Here is a 23,157-nt window from a genome sequence, read left to right on the forward strand (position 1 = left end):
GTGAGCGGCAATTGGCCAAAACCCGCGAAGTAGGAGTCCGGATTGGTAGTTGCTAGCAGGAGCCTGGTTTCTTCCTTGACTTCTGCAAGTGATAGTGTGTGATTGGTTTAAATCCGCGGGCACCTCACGGTGATTGGGCGGGAGCCACGAGCTGGGTACGATCATTGGCTGGTGCTGGGGGCATCCCTCCTCGGGCGGGCAGCGAATGATGAAATGGGAACGGGGAGGGGAAAGGCCGCGACGTGAGCGCGCGACCTCCGGCGCCATTTTGTAGAGAAACAAGCGGAGTTAACCGAAGAGGGGGTCGAGGAGAGCCGGAGTCGAGGACTCAGGAGTTTCCTGTGTCCAGCGCTGCCGGAGCCGCCTGAGGTGAGGTGGGCCGGGGTCGGGGGCTGTGGCCGGCTGGCGGTGTCAGCTACGGAACGCGAGCGCCGGTGGACGAGGGAATGGGGTGGTCCAGGGGCCATTGGGAGCGTTTCCCGGAGCTCCGCGGAGCGAGGGGCAGTCGGGACGGGGAAGTGGCGAGGCGGGAGCGGGCGGACTCTTCCCACGGCTCGCGGACTCTTTGGGCTCTGAAGAGAAAAGGTGGGGGGGCAGGCTTCCCGGGGCGCACGGCAGAGCGCCGGGTGAGCCCCGGGGTGGTCCCCGGTCCGGGCCTGGAGGCTCTGAGGGCGGCGGTGGCGGCAATTCCGGCGGCTGGGCCTCGCTTCGCGCGGGCTGCACCCTCCTCGGACCCCACGAGCTCCTCAACTGCCCCTTTCTCTCGGGGCTTCCGGACGGGTGCAGCGGGCTCCGGCCCCCGAGGCCTAGTTCCAGAGGCGAGGGTCCGCGTGTGGAGTCGTTGGCAGGCTCCCGGTTCTTTCTGGTCGACCCGGAGCTGGCAGTCCCACTCCCGCTGCCCCCAGCACGTTGTCAAACCCCTGGTGGTTCGGGTGTCCGCCGGTGGGAGGGGCAGGCGGGAGCCAGCACTTCCTCATTACTTCTTGCCACAGGTTTTGTTCCACTCGCGCGCCGGGGCGCTCAGCTCGGACTTTCTCCGGAGTGTCTGTGCTGTGGCGGCGGGTTCGGCTCTCCCGTGGGAAGTGCCCCGCTAGTGAGCTGGATGTTTGTAGGCCTCGATGCTGGGCAGAGATTTCCTTCCTGCAGGTCTCGGAGAGGCTGCTTCAGGCCGCACACAAAATACTCTCACTCGTTACCAGTCCCTCTGCAGAATTCACCCACCTGGCCTCACACAGAATTACTTCCGCCAGGAGTAGGATTTGTAGTTTGTGTGTGTGTGTGTGTGTGTGTGTGTGTTTTTTAAAGAGATGCCTGATATCTGTGGGTTTGGAAATGCTGCGTTTAAAATAAACTTTGAAATGGAAACTTCTCCTCAAGCCACCCAATCAAACGTCACATTTCTTAGGACTCCAGTAAAAAGCCTGTTTTCTCGCTGTAAGCTGCGTAACGATGCTTAATTTCTCGCTTTATTTCTCTGTAATTCTGTTGCCGTGAGAGATTTATTTTAACAGTCAATAATTGAGTCAAAATAATTGAGTACCTTTGGCGGGGGGGAGGGATTTTGAACATTGCCCTAGTGATAATCCATTTGGTAGGTATAGGGATACAAAGATGAAAAAAATGGGAGGACAAGTAAAAAATGAGAAAGCAGGTCAAACAGATTAAGAACAAATAATCTGTTAGTAAATCTGTGACTCAGGTTGACATTCCTACCTTTCCAAAGATTGGGGCAGCATGGTGTTTTAGCTATTAATACTGTGGTAACAGTTTAAATAATCTTGTTTTAGGACACTGCAAATCGTTACCTTGTCTAAGTAGAAAATGAACTGAGGATACATAGAGTTTTAGGCATCTAGTTGTACTTTCACTGAAATGGTAGCATGTTGATTAAACTTGTTGAAAGTTGAGAGGGTTGGTCCCTTTTCAACAAGTGTGGGTCCCAAGTCCTTCATTGGAATCCAAGCACAAAGACTTGATCATCAATAACTGAAAGCATTGCCCTTTTTTGCCTAAGATTGTAACCTTAGAAGTTTTAAGGCAGGGTTTTGTGGCATCCTGGTGGAACTTAACTGAAATGCTCTTAGTTCCTAACTCAAATGGATTAGCTTAGCTTTTTTTCTCTAGTCTGTAAGTTTATATTGGGCGTTTACATCCCGGTCTCTTCAACATGGAATCTGGTCAGGCTAAGTTCTGTGACATCCTTCTAACTTTGGGTTGTGTATTTAAAAACGAACTACTGTGTGAGGACAAGAGAGGAGATGCTTGCTATCTCTTCAAGACATGCTTAAAGACTAAGCTCATATTTATCCTTGCATGTTGCTTTTTTTTCTAAGTATGTTTTTTGTTAGATTCTGACTTACTTATGAAAAGCTTTCTTTTTAACTAGCCTAAATTGATGAACTTGAATTTTTATTTCATTCCATGAGGTAACAAATCTTTGGCACTCAATGCTATGGAAGGTAATCTGTCCTTATAATAATTTTAATTGAATGCTCACACATCGTTTAAGACACTAAATTTTGATGTTTATACTTCTCAAATGAACAAAAATAATAGCCTGCCATTTTGAAATGCTATATTTTATGAACTTGGTATACTTTATTAAAGTACAAAACTAACTTTCAAGTCATTTAAAGATATTAGCTGAAGCACTTCTTAAATGGCCCTGTGATCAAACTGAACTTCCTGCTGGGACCTTTCAAAATGGTATCCCACTGAGTCTTATTTTAAGACCTTATACATAGAAAAATCCTACAGTTCCTTTCTGTTTGCACACAGTTTTTGAGAAGCATGTTTCAAAGCTAAAATGGGCCCAAAACTTTTAGCACCTTATATGTACACACTGTTTTAATGTACTTTTCACTCATACATTTGTAAGGATGTGACAAAGCAAATAAAACACATTGTTCATTGAAACCACTGTTTGAAAAGTCAGTAATTAGAGATGTAGACTTAATCTGAAACTGTTGAGATTTGAAGGAAATGCAGCCTTAGGAAGTGTTTAGTATAGATTTAAGAAATGTATTTTTGTGTTTAATGCTGGAAAGCTCAGCATAAATCTTCAGGATAAAATGTCTTTGTTAATTTTGTTAACATTTGTTAGGTGGAAATTCCTAAAATGTTGAATGCGATGTTAATGGTTTGCAGGAGATGTGTTTTTTTTGTATATGTATTGTCGGACTAATTATATAAAATATAAAAGGGAATGAAGTTGTATTTCAAAAGACATCATCTTACTGTTCTTAATCCTCCTCAAGAGCTCAGCATTTTCCCTTTCACAGATAATTAGTTTGAAAGTTTGTCACCTTGGAGTTATAGCTCATATTTTTGAAATGTAATGTTTTAAATTTTTATGTAGACTAATCATAGTCTACATAGTTATCCCTTTGTTTCAGACCTTTTTTCTGTCTTTTTCTCTCCCTCCCTCTCTCCCTCCTTCACCCTCTACCCTCCCTACTTCCAACGTGGGGCTCGAACTCATGACCCCAAGATCATGAGTCCCGTGCTCCAGCAACTGAGCCAGCCAGGCACCCCATTTTGTCTTTTTTGCACTAGCTTTCTAACTAATCTCCACTGTCTTTGCCCCTATGATTTGTTTATTGTTTGTTTTTATTACATAAGTAACACGTAAGTACATTCCAGGTGTAAATGATTCCAGGAATACAGTGAATTCTTTATGCCCAAATTGCCTCCCAAATCATTGGTTTGAAAATAGGCATCCTCTGCTCCAAAGTCCTTCAAATCCCTTGGCCTAGAGCTGTGTAAACATTGATCCCTCCCTACCTGTGGCATCCTATTACTGTCTTATGCTGTAGTCAAAAGACTTATACAGTGGTTCCTGAATATATCTTTGCCCCTTTTATCTGGAATGTCATTGTTTGTATCTACCAAAATTTCCATCATTTCAGTTCAAACATAAATATATTGTGTGTATAAATCTTCTCCCTGATTTTCCTAAGCAAAATTGATTTCTTATATACCTCTTGGCTAGTTTCACTTACCTGTAGCATATGCTTTTTTGCCTTACAGTAAGTTTTCTATCGCATTTTATAGTGGGTAAGGAATCTCCCCTTCCCCACAAATAATGTAATTGCCCTGAATTGTAAATGAAAAATGCTTGTTACACTTCAGAAGATTTATAGAGAATTTTTTTTTGCACAGTCTTGTTGACATCTTTTAGATGGTTAAACTTTGAAAGCTGGTCATACAGAATTATGGTATCATCCTTTAGGAAATTGAAGCTGAGGAAAGTAAGGTGACTTACTTTAAGGTCAGAACAGGTTTTCCTACTCTACCCTAGTGTTCATTCTGTAATTTTCACACTCTGCTTGAGTTCAGTTCAAGCAAAAGAGACCTGTGAATTTGTTCTTCAAAAAAGTGAGCATCATCTATGTGGTCAGTCATTTGGTTTTTGAAAGAATGTTGATCATCGCACAATTAAAATCTCTGGAGGTTGATTGGTAGTTCAGGATTTCACTTTCATGGAGTAAATTGGAGTTTAGCACATCATACTATGTCTATTAACAATAATTCTATAGAATTAGGGGTGCCTGGGTGGCCCCATTGGTTAAGCATCTGACTCTTGGTTTTGGCTAAGGTCATGATCTCATGGTTTGTGAGTGTGAACCCCACATTGATCTCTGCTGACATTGGGGAGCCTGCTCGGGGCGCGTGCGCGCGCGCGCTCTCTCTCTCTCTCTCACACACACACACAATAAATAAATAGACTTAAAAAAATACTAATTCTAGTATCTAGAATTAAACTGTTTCTTAGGTAATTAATTACCAAGGGAAATTTTTCCTTTACTCCTAATACGTGATTTCCCTGTTTTGTTGACATAATTGACACACAATTGTGTAAGTTTTCTATGTAGAGTATATAAGTTTTATATTTAGAATGTAATGGCTTAGGGGCGCCTGGGTGGCTTAGTCGGTTAAGCGTCCGACTTTCGCTTAGGTCATGATCTCGCGGTTCGTGGGTTCGAGCCCCGTGTCGGGCTCTGTGCTGACTGCCAGCTCAGAGCCTGGAGCCTGTTTCAGTCTGTGACTCCCTCTCTCTCTGACCCTCCCCTGCTCGCTCGCTCTCTCTCTCTCTCTCTCCCCCCCTAGAAATAAATAATAAAAACATTAAAAAAAAAAAAGAATGTAATGGCTTGACATACATATATTGTGAGATACCACTAACGTGTATTTGGATAAGATTTTCTTAGTTGTGATGAAAGCAAATAGATTTTTTTTTTCCCAGTCAGGTTTTGAAGGACAAGACAAAGGATTTGAGTTTTTCTTTTCTTCAGTGTAAAAATAGAAAATTCTAGTCTGACGAAAACATGGTCTTTTCTGTTGGAGTTATTGTGAGTGGTCATTATTTAACCTCTAACTTAACTAGCACTTCTGTTAAGACCTCCAAAGGATGGGGAGGGACTTCGGTTTTAAATGTTCTTCAGCACTGTAAATTGAATTCTAACAAATGTATGAGTAAGTTTTGTCTTGGTGTAGTTATTTTTAAAGTAGCTCTATGAAGGATACTGCGTTATCTTTTAGTAATCGAGTATATTATATACTACATAGCTTTATAATTTTGCAGGTACTAGTAGGAAGATGCTTCTGAATATTCAACTGATTCCAAGTCAGAAACTTGATTCCTTTCTGAGTTTGGAGTAGGTGTACTTTTCTGCTTCTCCACTTTCTCAGTTTAAAAAAAAATAGAGATTTTTTGGCGGGGGGGGTGCCTGGGGCTGGCTCAGTCTGTAGAGCATGGGTCTCTTGGTCTCATGGTCATGAGTTCAAGCCCTACATTGGGTGAAGAGCTTGCTTTAAAAAAAATAAGGATTCATTTGCTAACATTAACAGTATCTCAAACTATGCTAATGTATGGATTGGATTAAGTCCTGTAAAATTCTGAAACTATTCACAAGCGGCTGTTAAATGTTCTTTAACATCCTTAAGATTCTGTTGAATTGAGTAAAATTGCTTGTGTAAAGTGGCATGGTTAGGAAACAAGTTAGTTCGTGTCCCATTTATTATTATCTCATTTCACACCTATTTACTATTTGTTGACCATCATGTCATTGGATATTTCCTTATCCCTTGTCATCTTGTCATCTAAAAAAAAAAAAACACCAAACGTTTAATATTAGGCTTCTCTGAACTTTGTAATACATAATTTTGGGATGTCCATGATTGGATTAGTCACACTTGTTTTTCACTCTTTAGTTTGGATAATGGAGAGTTAAGTCTACCATGTATATGCCCACTGTTACGACATGGTTATTTTAAGAATATTCCCCTTTCCTAAAGCAACTGGTTGGCTTAGTTGATAGAGCCTGTGACTCTTGATCTTGGGGTCATGAATTCAAGCCCCATGTTGGGTGTAGAGATTACTTAGAAAAATTTATCTATCATCTAGATGTAAAGAAATATATAAGATAATGTTAACAAAAAAGGGGTCCCTGGCTGGCCCAGTGAAGGAATGTAACTCTTGATCTCTCAGGGTTGTAGGTTCAAACACCATGTTGTGTAAAGATAGCTGAAGAATCTTTAAAAAAAAAAAAAAGAAAGAATATTCCCTTCCCTTTTCAGACAAATATACCCATGTTGGGTGTAGAGATTACTTAGAAAAATTTATCTATCATCTAGATGTAAAGAAATATATAAGATAATGTTAACAAAAAAGGGGTCCCTGGCTGGCCCAGTGAAGGAATGTAACTCTTGATCTCTCAGGGTTGTAGGTTCAAACACCATGTTGTGTAGAGATAGCTGAAGAATCTTTAAAAAAAAAAATATTCCCTTCCCTTTTCAGACAAATATACCAAAGATTACAGAAGTTGAGGTTGTCTATCTAAATGTAAAATGTAGAAATTATGTGAAAGTATTTAGTCATGCCTGAATCTGTAAGCTCTCAAGTTCTCTGGCAACGACAAAACATTGGTGTGATAGCTTGATATACTAACTTAGTTTTGGCTTATTTATATACAACTTTGTAGAGTTCTTCTGTGTTGGGTTTCAGTGACTAATTCTCTCTTAATGTGCTATTCTTATCTACCTTGTTTTTGCCCTGGCTTCCCTGTAGTTCTCAGTTCATCATCTAGAGTGATGTATTTTAAAAGTCATGTCATTCTGTGCAGATCCATCCATTGATTCTCCATTTGTCTTTCATAAAAGCCAGAGTCTTTTCTTTTTAAAAATTTTTCATGTTTTGTTTTTTATATTTGAGCGAGTGTGTGAACAGGGGAAGGACAGAGAGATGGAGACAGACTCTGAAGCAGGCTCCAAGGCTCCGAGTTGTTTGCACAGAGCCCAGCGGAGGGCTCGAACTCCAGGGCAGTGAGATCATGACCTGAGCCGAAGTCGGATGCCCAACTGATTGAGCCACCCAGGCCCTCCAAGCCAGAGTCCTTTCATTACCTACAGAATTTAACTCTGCTCTATTGCTCCTCAGGTATTCTCCATTTCCCTCCAGCTTATCATCCCTGTCCCCCCATTGGTTTCCTTCACGTACCCTTGGCCTCCTTGCTTTGCCTTCACATGTCATGCACTCTCTTAGGAAGCCTTTGCACCAACTGATTGATCCTTCTGCCTGGAACATTCTCTCAGATATGTGCATGGCTACACCCCTCAACTCCTTCAGGTCTGCTCAAAGACTTCTGTCTCAATAAGGCTCACTCTGACCACTGTCAGAAAACTTAATTTGCAACCCTCCTATCTTCTGTTTGGTTCACTTTTACCCTGATATTTTTTTTCCTATAGTACTTAGCATCTTCTAACATGTTTCATAATTTCTAATGATTACTGTTTCTCACCTCCAGTGGGAATGCAGGAATATGTTTATGTCTGTTCACTGATATATCTTAAATGCCTGACACATAGTCAGTACTCAACAAATAATTGACTAGGTTAGTACATACAATGAATAAGCTGATAACTTGTGGTAGCCACTATACAAAAGGGATACACTATTTCTTTTTTATGTTTTTTATTTATTTTTGAAAGTCAGACAGTGCGAGCAGAGGAGGGTCAGAGAGAGAGGGAGATATAGAATCTGATGACAGGCTCCAGGCTCTGAAATAGCTGTCAGCACAGAGCCCAATGCGCCGCTCAAACCCACGAACCATGAGATCATGACCTGAGCCGCCCAGACACCCCAGCGATACACTATTATCATCTGATGAATTTCAGTTGTGCTTGGCTTTGTTAACTTTGTGGAAAGCCAGACTTGAGGTGTTCATATCTAGGGCTCACCTTACAGAAAGTGGATGCAAAAGCCTTTTTCTCAGCAAGGCACTGTTGGTGTTTGGGCAGGATAATTCTTTGGTGGTGATACTGTCCTTTGTGTGATGTTTATTTCATCTCTAATTCTCATTGTGTGCCAGTGGCTATCCCAGTCTTACACATTTCAAAATGTTTTAGGAGGGGCGCCTGGGTGGCTCAGTTGGTTGAGTGTTGGTTGGTTTCAGCTCTGTTCATGATCCTAGGGTCCTGGGATCGAGCCCTGCATTGGCCTCTGCATTGGGTGGCTCAGTCATGATCTCAGGTCATGATTGCATGGTTTGTGGGTTCAAGCCCCACATCGGGTTCTATGCTGATAGCTGAGAGCCTGGAGCCTGCTTGGGGTTCTGTATCTCCCTCTCTTTCTGCCCCTCCCCTGCCTGTGCTCATGCTGTCTCTCCCTCTCTCTTAAAAATAAACATTAAAATTTATTTTAATTTAATCACACTGTCCACTATTGTTTCATGTTTATTATCCTTTGTATCAGCTCCCAGAGACAGGCGTCCCTAATTTTATACTGCAGCATAGATATTGAAGAGGAGGGGAGATAGATTAGCAGATTTGCCTGTAGATGATCTGAAGTGGTTTAGGAAGTTTTGGAGGGGCTAAGGCTTGAAGTTGGCGCTGGTCTTATTACCTGATGCATCATCTCCTTTATGGAGAAGTGTTGGTAGCCACTAACTTTCTTCTTGAAGGTTATCAATGATCATTTAGTTGCTGTTTCTGATAATTTATAATTTTTATGTACTTTTGATATACTGCCAACTATACCTTTTAAAATCTTTCCCACATGGGGCCACCTGGGTGTCTCGGTTAAGTATCCAACTCTTGATTTCAGCTCAGTTCATGATCTCCTGGTTTGTGGGATCGAGCCCTGTGCCTGGCTCTATGCTGATGGTGCGGAGCCTGCTTGGGATTCTCTTTCTTCTTCTTTCTCTGCCCCTCCCCACGTGCTCTCTTTCTCTCTCAAAATAAGCTTTAAAAAAAAAAAGGTCTTTCCCCCATGATTTACACAGACTATAGGTATATTAGTTATCAATTGCTGCATGACAAAATACCCCCAAGTTTAGCTATTTAACCTTTCTTGTTCTTTATTTCATATAGGCACAGCTTGGCTAGGTGCTTCTGGCTCCGTGTCTTTCACAGAGTTGCAATGCAGGTATTCACAGGCTGCAGTCATCTCAAGGCTGGAGGGTGGAGAGATCTTACAAGCACACTCGTGGCATTTGGCTGGCTTCAAATTCTTGCTCTTGGTTGGGAGATATCAGTTGCTTGCCACATGTGTTTTCTCCATAGGGTTACTTACAGCGTGGCAGCTTGCTTTTCTTAGAGCACAGGCTCAGATAGAGGTAAACAAGACAGAAGCCAGTCTTTTGTAACTTACTCTTGGAAATGATTATTTTCTTCTTTTGAAGCCACACTTAAGGTCCAGCCCCCTTGTAAGGAGAGGGTATTACATAAGGATAGACATTTTAGGGATTGTTGGGTTGTTGAAAAAAATTTTTTTAATGTTTTATTTATTTCTGAGAGAGAGAGAGAGAGGCAGGCAGTGTGAGCAGGGGAGGGTCAGAGAGAGGGGGAGACACAGAATCCAAAGCAGGCCTCAGGCTCTGAACTAACTGTCAGCACAGAGCCTGACGTGGGGCCCGAACCCATGAACCGTGAGATCGTGACCTGAGCCGAAGTCGGACGCTTAACCGACTGAGCCACCCAGGTGCCCCTGTTGGGGTTGTTTTAGAGGCTGCCTGCCACAATGGATATTTGGTGAAGATTCATCCTTAAGGCTCTCTTTAGGGATGCTGTTTGTAGGTTTTACTTATTACCGCTAAGTAGCGGCCTTTGCTTGATTTCTGGTATTACGCATTCTAAGTTTCTTCCACCTCTTAGGCTACTCTTCATTTCCCTTCTTGAGTTCCTCTTTATCCACCCTTAAATATCCACCCTTAAATGCTAAGCTTCCTTAAGATTCTCTCTAGACTCTCTTATTTTCATTCTGTAGTTCTCCTGGGCTGTCTTTTTTATAAGTTGATGACTCCCAGATCTATTATTTGTAGCTCACCTTTGCTGTGGTGCAGGCTGTAATTCATAGTCATGTCCAAATTGAATTCTTCATTTTCTTTCTTGCCTTGTAAACTTTCTCTTTGCAGTTGTTTCATGTCAGGACTAAGTAGAACCCAGGTGCTTAGTGGATCTATATTTGACTCCTCCTTTTCCTTCATTTCTCTTGCTTATTGACACAGTTTCAGAGTCTTTGCAGTTCTCTTAAGTGCATTCACTTTGCTTTCCCTCTAATACTTTCTTTATTTAAAAAAATTTTTTTTAATGTTTTTTTATTTATTTCTAGGAGAGAGAGAGAGAGACAGCGTGAGCAGGGGAGGGTCAGAGAGAGAGGGAGTCACAGACTCTGAAACAGGCTCCAGGCCCTGAGCTGGCAGTCAGCACAGAGCCCAACGCGGGGCTTGAACCCACGAACCGCGAGATCATGACCTAAGCGAAAGTCGGACGCTTAACTGACTAAGCCACCCAGGCGTCCCTCTAATACTCTTTTTTGTTTGTTTTTGTGAGATGAGAGAGCATGCTTGAGCGGGGGAGGGGCTCATTCTCAGACCATGAGATCATAACCTGAGCTGAAATCAGGAGTTCACCTAGGCGCCCCTCCCTCTAATAATCTTAAATTTCCTTGTGACTTCCTCTTAATTTTTCACATTGTCACAAGTAGCCTCTAAAAATGATTGTTACCAGATCATGTCCTCTGTTAGTAGCCAAAGCAGATTAATGTAATAAACAGCCCCAAGATACCAGTGGCTTAACAGTGTAGACATTTATACTCCGATTCCTCAGGTAACTTTCATTAAGAGTGTTCATAAGGTTGCCTTGTGTGTGGTAATTCAGAAACCCAGCCTCCTTCCATCTTGTGGCATTGTTTTTCTCTAGAAGGAGTCCTCTTTATTTAGCTGGCAGATGGTGAAAAAACCGGAGGGTCATGAGTAGGAGGTTTTATGGACCAGGTCCAGAAGTGGCTGGTATCATTTTTGGCCTACGTTTATTGACTAGAAGTTGGAAACTTGGCCACACCTATGCAAGAGAGGCTTAGAAATGTAGTCTAGCTGTTTAGCCAGGAAGAGGAAACAGGATTTGGTAAGCATCTACCTTGTCTCTCCGACTCCCTTACTCCCTAAAATATATTCTTAAACCAATTCATGTAGCTTTCAGGATCATCTTTATGATGAAATCTAGATGTCTGAGATGGGTTTTATACACATGAGAGAAGAAAGCCACAAAATGGGTCTCCGTTACCTCCAGAAGACATTTCATTTTGGCCACTGGCAGGGTTAGTGTGTAGGGATTGTTTAGGACTGTGATTTATTACAGCAAAAGGATACAAAGCAAAATCAGCAAAGGAAAAAGGCATATGAGGTGAAGTCTGAGGAAACTAGACTCATGCTTCCAAGCTGAACCTCTCCCAGTGTCTTTCCCAGTGGAGTCACACCACTTAATTCCTCCAGCAAGGAATTGTGACAGCACATAGGTGCAAAATGTTGTCCAGCAGCTGCAGCTCCTTAGAGTCACAGTGCCTAGGATTGTTATTGGGGAACTGTCATATAGGCACCTTCTGCCTGTCACACAATAAAATTCTAGGTTCTTGGAGGTAAGACAGGTGTTGAACATGAACCACATTTTTTGGTGCAGTTTACGCATAGTGAGCCACTCTTACTAGCTCTGGGGGTGGGTATTAGTTTTCCCCAAATCCAGATTCTCACACCAGCCAAGGCATGGCATGTCTTTCTAAGGATAGCAGTGACAGGCCATTTGTGCTCTTTTCTGCTCAGTGAGTGAGGTGAAGGGTCTCCCTCAAAAGGGTTTTTGTATAGAGAATCTTGGAATATGCAGAACTTTGTTGGCCTAATATTTTGTCTTTGAAAATTACTTCTCTATTTCAGTAGGGAAGAAAGGTTCAATTTCCTTCTTACCTCGTTTCATCTAACTTTTCAGATAGTTATTTTTGTATCATTTTGGATACTCTCTATATAAGGAGATATAAACAAACATGTTGTTCTGTAACTTGCTATTTTTTATTAATTTTTTAAAATGTTTTATTTCTGAGAGGGAGACAGCGTGAGCAGGGGAGGGTCAGAGAGAGAGAGAGGGAGACACAGAATCTGAAGCAGGCTCCAGGCTCTGAGCTAGCTACCAGCACAGAGCCCGATGCAAAGCTCGAACCCACAAACCGCAAGATCATGGCCTGAGCCAATGTCAGATGCCTAAGTGACTGAGCCACCCAGGCGTCCCGTCTGTAACTTGCTTTCTTCCCAAAAGAGAATTTCCATTCTAACTCNGCTCGAACCCACCAACCGCGAGATCATGACCTAAGCGAAAGTCGGACGCCCAACCGACTAAGCCACCCAGGCGCCCCCCAGTCTAACTCCTTTTTAAAGAGATTACATGGTATTCCTTTTTATGACTTACTTAACCAGTGCACTTTTACATGGATATTTAGGCCTTTTTCACTTGATATGGTTTTTAAAGAGTTCACTTCCTGGATGAAGAAGGAATGGATTAAAGATGATTCCTGAGTATTCAGTGCAGAATTGGGGCTTTAGTGGTCTAAAACTTTGACTTTTCATCCTAAGGTTGGAGATACTCCTATCAGGAACTGTTTGTTTCCTTGCTTTAAGACTTGGTATTACAACAGTTATTTAGACTCTTAATGATTTTGAAGGCACACTATAAAGATTTTTGTTCATTTTTAAATCATCTTAACCTCTGATGTCCAGTTCTTTTAAGTTGTATTAGATACTGTCTTTAAAATTCTACTAGTAATTGCCATTTAAACTATTCAGCTATAAACTTGAGATAATACCTTCCTCAAAGAGTTACCAGGTTTAAATAAACTAATATATATAAAAATGCTTAGAACAGTTCTAAGTATTGTGATTGTACTGGGATAAGTTATCCTATATTGTACACAATAATTATAATTAAGATTTTAATAAGTAAACCAGCATTTTGGATGAATGAATCAGGACTGTGTACTATAAATCTAGAATCTCTGCCTGTTGGAGGAACATTAAATATTGGTATGGCCTTTTGCCTCATTGCATCCAAGAGAGCAAACGGGTCACCAGCAGCTGTACTGGAGCTGTCCGAGGAAGTTTGGCCAGGGTTCTTGTTCTTGCTGCATTTGCTAGAGCCAGCAGGGTCGGATCCAGAAATGCTCTCTCAGTATGTGCTGCCGGTGTTTTCATCAGTCCATGGAGGATACGGGCTTCATTAAATTGGTTTAAGTGAACTTCCTTGAATGGGTCATCAAAGAAACCTACCTTAAGTGCAGATATCCAGGATACCGACCTTAATGCCAACTCATTGTACATAAAATAAAAACACTTTAATTAAAAATAAGTAAGTAGGGGCACATGGGTGGCTCAGTCAGTTGAGCTTTGACTCTTGATTTTGGCTCAAGTCATGATCCAGCATTGTGGGATGGAGTTTCATGTCCACCTATGCACTGAGCCATGGAGACATACTGAGATTCTCTCTCTCTCCCTTTCTGTCCCTCCCCGTGTGTGTGTGTGTGTGTGTGTTTACTCTAAAATAAAAAGTACAAACATTAGATAAATTGGGATGAATATTTTGTTTTGAGTTGGTGATTTGTTGGTTATAAAGTCCCATAGAAAATAATGAGCTCTTCCTTTTAAGGAAACGAAGGGGAAAAGTGGGGGCATTTGGGAAAATTAGTATTAGTTGTTTCTGGATGCTAGAATAAGATACCCTCTCTGATTTATTTGGGTCATTAGGAGTTTACAACATTGGCCAATATGGTAACCACTACCCACATGTGGCTGTTTAAATTTATACTAAGATTAGTTAAAATTATATTTAAAACATTGAGTTTCTTAGTTACCTTAGCTACATTTTAAATAGCCACATGAGGGGCGCCTGGGTGGCTTAGTCGGTAAGCGTCTGACTTTCGCTTAGGTCATGATTTCGCAGTTCGTGGGTTCGAGCCCCGCGTTGGGCTCTGTGCTGAATGCCAGCTCAGAGCGTGGAGCCTGTTTCAGTCTGTGACTCCCTCTTTTCTCTCTGACCCTCCCCTGCTCACGTTGTCTCTCTCTCTCTCTCCTAGAAATAAATAAAAAACATTAAAAAAAAAAAGCCACATGAGGTTAATAGCTGCCACATTGAACATTACAGATGTAGAACATCTCTAAAATTGGAGAAAATGAGAAAAGAGAACACTCAGCTTGACTTCTTGGTTAGAATGCTACTTTTCAGAGTTGGGAAGAGAATTTCCAAGGTCAAGCTGTACTATTAGTAGACTTAAGTATTTGTTCCACATTTTTTATGTAAAAATTTTAAAATACTCTCTACACCCATCTGGGGCTTGAACTTAGAACCCTGAGGTCAAGAGTTGCATGCTGAGCCAGCCAGGCACTCCTCCATATATATATATATGTTTTAAATTTTTTTAATGTTTTATTTATTTCTGAGAGAGAGAGACAACGTGAGCAGGGAAGGGTCAGAGAGAGGGAGATACAGAATCTGAAGCAGGCTTCAGGCTCTGAGCTATCAGCACAGAGCCCGATGTGAGGCTCAAACCCACGAACCATGAGATCATGACCTGAGCCGAAGTCGGAAACTTAACCGACTGAGCCACCCAGGTGGCCTCCCCCAATAAATTTTTAATATCAGAAGTTGGAGTTTTAATAAATTAGCTTTGGGTCTGGCCTATTTGGCTTCTGTTTTTTAATGTTTGTTTTTGAGAAAGACAGTGTGTGAGTGGGAGAGGGGCAGAGAGCGAGGGAGACTCAGTTTGAAGCAGGCTCCAGGCTCCATGCTGTCAGTACAGAGCCTGACAGGAGGCTCAAACCCATGAACTGTGAGATCATGACCTTAGCTGAAGTCGGATGCTTAACCACCCAGGCACACCTATACTCTTTCCTTGAGGATTTTGATTATCTTGGTGTAGGGTGGTGCTTCGGGGTCAGCTTTTTTTTTTTTAATGTTTGTTTATTTATGACAGACACCAAGACCCACACCCACCCACCCACCTACCATGAGCAGGGAGGGGTGAGAGAGAGGGAGATCTGAAGCAGGCTCCAGGCTCTGAGCTGTGAGCACAGAGCTTGATGTAGGGCTCAAACTCAAGAGCCATGAGATCTTGGGGGCGCATAGGTGGCTCAGTTGGTTAAGCTTCCAACTTTGGCTTAGTTCATGATCCCTTGGTCTGTGAGTCTTCCTCTCTCTGCCCCTTCCCTGGTCACGCTCTGTCTCTAAAAGATGAGTAAATGTTAAGAAAAAATAATATATATATAAAAGAGCCATGAAATCATGACCTGACCTGAAATCAAGAGTCAGAAGCTTAGCTGACCAGGTGCCTCAGTTTTGTTTGTTTGTTTTTTTTTTCTATTTAAGTAATCTCTACACCCAGTGTGGGTCTCGAATACGTGACCCCGAGATCAGAAGTCATATGCTCTTCTGACTAAACCATACAAGTACGCTGCATCTCCCAGTTCTTATGCACGATTTTTTTTCACAATTGTTTTAGTGACACAGCACTATAGTAAAAACCTGTATATATTCCATTAAGCCCCTTGTATTTACTTTTTGTTTTCTATAGCACCTAAATTATGTCTAGGGCATAATGTTAGGCTCAAGTGTTTGAATTAAAGCGTGCCATCTTTAGCAAATGAAGATATTTATAAAGTATATTGAAGTATATATACTAGAAGGAGACCATTTCAGATATTTTATACAATTCTCATAAAATAAGGGATGATAATTTTTCCATTAAAAATATTTTCAGGCCACCCATGTAGCTCAGTTGGTTAAATGTCTGACTCTTGATTTCAGCTTAGGTCATAATACCACGGTTTGTCATTTTGGGTCCCAAGTTGGGCTCTGTGCTGGCAGCGGGGAACCTGTTTGGGATTCTCTCTCTCCCTCTTTCTCTGTCCCTCCCCTGCTTGCCTGCTTTCTTTCTCTCAAAATAAATTTTAAAAAAAATTTTCAAAGTTTAATGAATTTGAGCTTGTTTCTGCAATCAGATTTATGTTGGTTTTTATGCTTGAAAGCCTACATAGCATTTTAATCTTCAAATTACTGACAGTCACCATCAAAAGAAGTCTCATTTACATAAAGTTGATACATTTTAAAACATTTTTAGAGTCATTCAAAGATTTAGAATTGAAATATTTAAAGGTAAAGGTCTTTTTGGGGGGCAAAATGGATAATTGACTTAAAAATTTGTGAATATATTTTAGCCCAATACTAAAAATAATTGTGAGGGTAATGATTTATGTTTAATATGAGAATTTATGCATTTCAACATTGTAAGGCATTACAGCTATCTTCGTTGCTACCAAAACAAGACAAAAGATTTAAGGGTTTGGGTTCCTTCTGTCAAGAACGTACCGCTCAGCCTTCCCATATCATCACTCTGGACTAGGTAGTCCTATCTTGGTTAGTCTGGTTATGCTCCTTGGGAACTCCTGCAACAGCTCCATCTGAAGATTGGCAGCTGTTCACTTTTCAGCAAGCTCTTAAAGCAGATATTGAGGTGATAGAGGATCTCATCCTGTGAACTTGTCCTGGATACTTCCTATTGATCACCTGATGTTATCAGAGGGTAGGACTGGTTTGAGATGCTCTCTGGAGCTAAAGACTGTCTTGAGGGCTTAGAAGATTCTTATCTTTGATCCATCTCCTGCCCATTAGAGGTCTACCCTTTTCAGAAAGCTCTGTTATAGCCGTGGCCTAACTTTTACAAATAGAGAGGAGGGGGAAGCATAAAGTATCAGTCACTTGTTCAGGTTTATCTAGTCTTGTGTTCTGTGTAGTTGCTGGTCCTGTGGGTTTAAATTTGGATTATTATTATTATTTTTAATATTTTATTTATTTTTGAGAGAGAGAGAGAGAGACAGCATGAGCAGGGGAGGGGCAGAGAGAGACGGAGACACAGAATCCGAAGCAGACTCCAGGCTCTGAGCTAGCTGTCAGCACAGAGCCCGACGCGGGGTTCGAACCCACAAACCGTGAGAACGTGACCTGAGCCGAAGTCGAACAGTCAACCGACTGAGCCACCCAGGCGCCCCTATACTAAACTGTTTTATCTCAAATACTTGAGCATGCATTTCCTGCAAATTAAGACATTCTTAAATAGCCAAACTACAGCTAAGATTATTAAATACTTTCATAGTATCCATTTAACTAAAAAACGTCATTTGTCTCAAGAATATCTTTTATAAGATTTTAATTTTTTTTTAATTAAAATTTTTTTTGCGCACGAGAGAGCACACAGCAGGAGAAGGGCAGAGAGAGGGACAGGGTGAGAACTTAAGCAGGTTCCATGCTCAGTGTCGAGTTCAGTGCAGGGCTTGATCTCTCTCTCAACCCTGGGATCAGGACCTGAACCAAAATCTAAGAGTTGGACACTCAACCAAGTGAGCCATCCAGGTGCCCCTTATTTTTAATATTTTGAGGAACTTCCATACTGTTCTCCATAGTGGTAGAATCACTTTACAATCCCACCAGCTGTTTAGAAGGGTTTCCTTTTCTCCATATCCTCTCCAACACTGATCTCTTGTTGCTAGCTGTTCTTAAAGGTGTGAGATATTTTATCCTGATTTTGATATGCATTTTCCTAATGAGTAGTGATGTTGAGCACCTTTGCAGATACCTGTTAGCTATTTTGATGCCGTCTTTGGGAAAATGTCTATTTCGTTTCTCTGCTTATTTTTTAATTGGATTGTTTGTGCTTTTTTTTGATGTCCTTACTGAGTTAAAATTTTTTTTTAATGTTTATTTTTGAGAGATAGCATGATCAGGGGAGGGGCAGAGAGAGAGAGAGAGGGAGACACAGAATCTGGAGCAGGCTCCTCTAGGCTCTGAGCTGTCAGCACAAGCGCAACGCAGGGCTCGGACCCACGAACAAGATCATGACCTGAGCAGAAGTTGCACACTTACCTGATTGAGCCACCCAAGTGCCCTGAGGCTTTCTTTTTTTTTTTTTTTTTTTAATATATCTATCTATATTGAGAGAGAATGTGTGCCTTCACAGCTAAGGGGCAGAGAGAAGGAGAGACAGAATCCCAAGCAGGCTCTACACCATCAGCACAGAGCCCAGGGCAGGGCTGAAACTCACAAACTGTGAGATCATGACCTGAGCCAAGATCAAGAGTTGGGTGCCCAAACAACTGAGTTACCTAGGTCCCCCTGTAGGAGTTCTTTATAAATTTAGTATGTTAACCCTTTATCTGGTACATGTTTTGCAAATATTCTCTAATTTTGTAGATTGCCTTTTTATTTTGTTGTTTCTTTTGTTGTGCAGAAGCTTTTAATTTTGATGTAGTCTCATTTGTTGATTTTTTTTCTCTTTTGTTGTTTGTGCTTTTTGGTGTCATATTCAAAAACATCATTACCAAGATCAGCACTGAACTTAACTTTGTATGTTTTCTTTTTGGTATCAGGTCTTCTGTTTAAGTCTTTGATCATTTTGAGTTAATTTTTGTGAGTGTATAAGATAGAGGTCCACTTTCATTTTTCTGCATGTAGTTTTCCAGTTTTTCCAGCACCATTTGTTGAAGAGACTATTCTTTCCCCATTGGTTGATCTTGTCTCCCTTATCAGATATTAGTAGACTATATATGTGAGGGTTTCATTCAGGGCCCTCTGTTCTCGTGTGCGTGGCTATTTATGTGCCATACTCTTTTAATTACTCTAGGTTTGTAGCATAGTTGAAAATCAAGAAGTGTGTTGACTCTGAATTTTTTTGTTGTTGTTCTTTCTCATGATTGTTTTGGCTTTTGAGGGTCTTTTATGTTTTCATACCAATTTTAGGACTTTTTTTGTTGTTGTTTATCTGAAAAATGCCATTGGGGCTTTCATAGCGTTTGTGTTGAATCCAGGTGGCTTTGGGTGGCATGGACAGTTTAAGAGTATTAACTCTTCTAATCAATGAACACAGTGTCCTTCCACTTGTTTGTGTCATCTTCGATTTTTTTTTTTCAACAATGTCTTGTTTTATTGTATGGTCATTAGACTCAGGAAATTAATAGTTTTAAAAAAAAGTTTCTGCTAATAATTCCATTTCAAATATAGTATTTTAGGCCTTTAAACTTCTGTGTTTACCACATTTTTTGCACTGAATTTGGATTCCTATTTATTTGACTTACCCAATAATATAAAAATAGCTTAAACTTTTTTATTTAAAAATTATTTTAATGTTTATCTTAGAGAGGCAGAGAGAGAGGAAGACACGGAATCTGAAGCAGGTTTCAGGCTCAGTAGGCTGTCAGCACAGAGCCCAACGTAGGGCTTGAACCCACGAACTGTGAGATAATGACCTGAGCCACCCAAGTGCCTTGTAAACTTTTTAAAAAATGTTTATTTGCTTATTTTTTGAGAGAGCATGAGTGGGGGAAAGGCAGAGAAAGGAGACGTAGAATCTGAAGCAGGCTCTGCACCATCAGCAGAGAGCCTGATAATGGTGCTTGAACCCTTGAACTGGAACATCATGACCTGAGCTGAAATCAACCAACTGAGCCACCCAGGCACCTGTAGTTTAAACTTTTTAATAAAATAAGTTTTAAATAAAATAAATTTTTTTTAAATGTTTATTTTTGAGACAGAGAGAGACAGATCCTGAGCTGGAGAGGGGCAGAAGAGAGGGAGACACAGAACCAGAAACACACTCCCAGGGGCTGTCAGTGCAGAGCCTGAGCCCAATATTGGGCTCGAACTCACAAACCATGAGATCATGACCTGAGCTGAAGTCAGATGCTTAATCGATTGAACCACTCAGGTGCCTCTTAATAAATTTTTATTTATTTTTTAAGAAAAAAATTTTTTTTAATGTTCTGAGAGAGAGAATGAGGGAGAGGGAGTGGGAGACAGCGTGAGCAGGGGAGAGTCAGAGAGAGAGGGAGATACAGAATCTGAATCAGGCTCCAGGCTCTGAGCTAGCTGCCAGCACAGAGCCCAACGCGGGGCTCGAACCCACGAACTGTGAGATCATGACCTGAGCCGAAGTCAGACACTCAACCGACTGAGACACCCAGGCGTCCCAGTAAAGTAAATTTTTAATAAAATTGCTAACAGTAAGCATGAGTCAAATTTCTTTGATTTCTTTTTGTCCTGAAAAATAGGGGCACCTTGGTGATTCAGTTGATTGAGCATTCAGCTCTTGATTTTGGCTCAGGTCATGATCCAGGGTTGTGGGATAGAGCCCTGCATCAGGCTCTGTGCTGAGCATGGACCCTGCTTAAGATACTCTTCCCCCCCCGCCCCCTCCCTGCCTTCAAATAAAAAAAAAAAAAATACATACATACACCGCTCTGCATTGTATATCAAGGATGTATAGCATCTCTGTTCAGTAATTATTTGAAATAATTTGTTTTCATTGTGTTTTATGTTACCAATTTGACACTCAGGTTTATTTCTCTTTGTATTTGGTTGTATTTTTTCTTTAAGAAAAAAAGTTGTTTAATGTTTATTTTTGAGAGAGAGAGAATGAGCAGGGGAGGGGCAGAGAGAGAGGGAGACACAGAATCTGAAGCAGGCTTCAAGCTCTGAGATGTCAGCACAGAGCCCGATGTGGGTCTCGAATTCACAGACCAGGAGATTGTGACCTAAACCGAAGTTGGATGCTTAACCAACCGAGTAAGCCACCCAGGCATCCCTGATTGTAGTTTTTTCTTAACTAAATTTCGAACATGGAAAATAATTACATGGTTCAAAAGTCAAAAACATATAAAAGACATACTTGGTGAATTTTCAATCTGATTTGTATGCCTTCTACCCTTTTCTCCCTTATGGGTAGCCATTTTCATTAGTTTGTGGCTTATCTTTCCTGTATATCGTTTTGCAAAAAGCCAACTGTATATATGTGCATATATATGAGCAAAAAGTATCATATATAGAAATAACAGTTTTATAATTTTTTTTTTGTGAGCGAGAGAGAGGCAGAGTGTGAGTGGGGTAGAGGCTGGGAGGGTAGGGGAGGGAGAGAGAGAGACAGAGAGACAGGATCTGGAGTAGGCTCCAGGTTCTGAGCTGCCAGCACAGAGCCCGCCATGGGGCTCAAACTCACGAACCGTGAGATCATGACCTGAGCAGAAGTCAGATGGTTAACCGACTGAGCCACCTAGGTACCCCTAGAAATAACAGTTTAAATAAAGGGTAGAATACTGTTTACATTGTCCAAGATGTGTATTCTGTCACTGACTCACAGCCCTTCCTTCGCTATGATATCTATTGCTGCACTGAATACTACTACTGTACATGCTGTATGTATGAAGGTATGTAGATTTCTAGGACTTAAAAAATTTTAAGTGGTTTTTTTTTTGTTTTTTTGTTTTTTTGTTTTTTTGGTGATAGAGACAGAGTTTTGTGCACACAAGCTGGGGAGAGGCAGAGAGGAGAGAGGAGTTCCAAGCAACCTCTTTTGCTCTCAGCACAAAGACTGATGTGGGGCCCAAACTCATGAACTGTGAGATCATGACTTGAGCTGAAACCAAGAGTCGGATGCTTAGCTATAACTGCACGACCCAGGGGCCCCTCAGATTCTTTTTTTAAATGGAATTTTAAATGAAAGACTGTCTGTAACCACCATGATTGAGACCTCCTTTTCTCTGCACATTCTAGAAACATGTCTTTCTGAGATGCATTCTTGATATTCATAGTTCTGTAGCTTTTCACTCAGTGTTATGGGTATTTTATGTTAACATTTAGAAGATTAACTGTAATCGACTGTGCTTGGTATTCCTTAGATTTGATGTACTAGAAACAATTTGTAGTGTTCTAAGAGTAAGAGCCAGCAAAAGAGACTGAGAAGGAGAGACTAGTGTAGTGAAAGGATATTTTAGAAACAAAGTAATGTAAGTCTGTATCTTGGAGGGAATGATCAGTTTTTTGTTTTTTGTTTTTAAGGATTTTTGCCAGTTAGGGTGATCACATGTGTTGGTTTATACCTGTTCTGGTTTAACTTGTTACACCTTTTACTTTCAGAAGTGTTTTGGGGCGCCTGGGTGGCTTAGTCGGTTAAGTGTCCGACTTTCGCTTAGGTCATGATCTCGAGGTTCGTGGGTTCGAGCCCCGCGTCGGGCTCTGTGCTGACTGCCGGCTCAGAGCCTGGAGCCTGTTTCAATCTGTGACTCCCTCTCTCTCTGACCCTCCCCTGCTCATGCTGTCTCTGTCTCTCTCTCCTAGAAATAAATAAAACATTAAAAAAAAAAAAGTGTTTTGGTTTGGTTGACAAATTGTGTTGCCATTCAACACAATTGTAATAAGATGTAATTAACTGACTGTAATAAGATAAGGGTTTGGAATTGGTCATAAATGCATTAACTTTTGTTTTTTTTAACTTGTTCATATAATGAAGATTTGGTTTTTGAAACTTGGATTACACTAGTATGTTTATGTATAGCAGTCTTCAGATGTTAACGTGGAAAACATGAGGCTTTTTATCAGAAGATAATGGTATAGTCAAAGTACCGAAACCTCAGTTTTAGTAGAGGAATTTTAGGAAGGTTATTCAGTATTTGTTTTGCTGTACGTTATCATAAGTAAAATAAAGTCTGTGCTGTCCCACGGGTAAAATAACAGTTAAAACACGCTGGGGTGTCTGGGTGGCTCAGTCAGTTAGGCGTCCAGCTCTTGATTTCGGCTCAGGCCATGATCTCACATTTCATGAGATCAAGCCCAGTATGGGGCTCTTTGTTGACAGCATGGAGCCTGCTTGGGATTTTCTCTCTCCTTCTCTCTCTGCCCATCCCTTGTTCTCTGTCTCTGTAAATAAACAAACAGTGAAAAACTTTAAAAAACAAACAAGCCAGGCTGCCATGGTATCTATTTCATGGTAAAGTTATTCTGTTCCTTTGTGTCAGCCTTTTAAAA

General features: G+C 41.2%; 1 protein-coding gene across 6 annotated transcripts in view; it reads left to right on the forward strand.

Moving 5' to 3' along the window:
- Window positions 1-248: 248 nt before the first annotated feature.
- The window catches only part of CNOT1 (CCR4-NOT transcription complex subunit 1), a 105,789-nt gene continuing 82,880 nt past the window's right edge, over window positions 249-23,157 (forward strand). For all 6 annotated transcript variants that reach the window (XM_077751236.1, XM_077751239.1, XM_077751238.1 and 3 more), the window contains exon 1: window positions 249-369. The gene's annotated coding sequence lies outside the window, so the exon portion shown is untranslated. The remainder of the gene's footprint in view (window positions 370-23,157) is intronic.

Source organism: Crocuta crocuta, unplaced genomic scaffold (assembly GCF_008692635.1).
Source record: "Crocuta crocuta isolate KB4526 unplaced genomic scaffold, BGI_CrCroc_1.0 scaffold124, whole genome shotgun sequence".
Classification (NCBI taxonomy): Eukaryota; Metazoa; Chordata; class Mammalia; order Carnivora; family Hyaenidae; genus Crocuta; species Crocuta crocuta.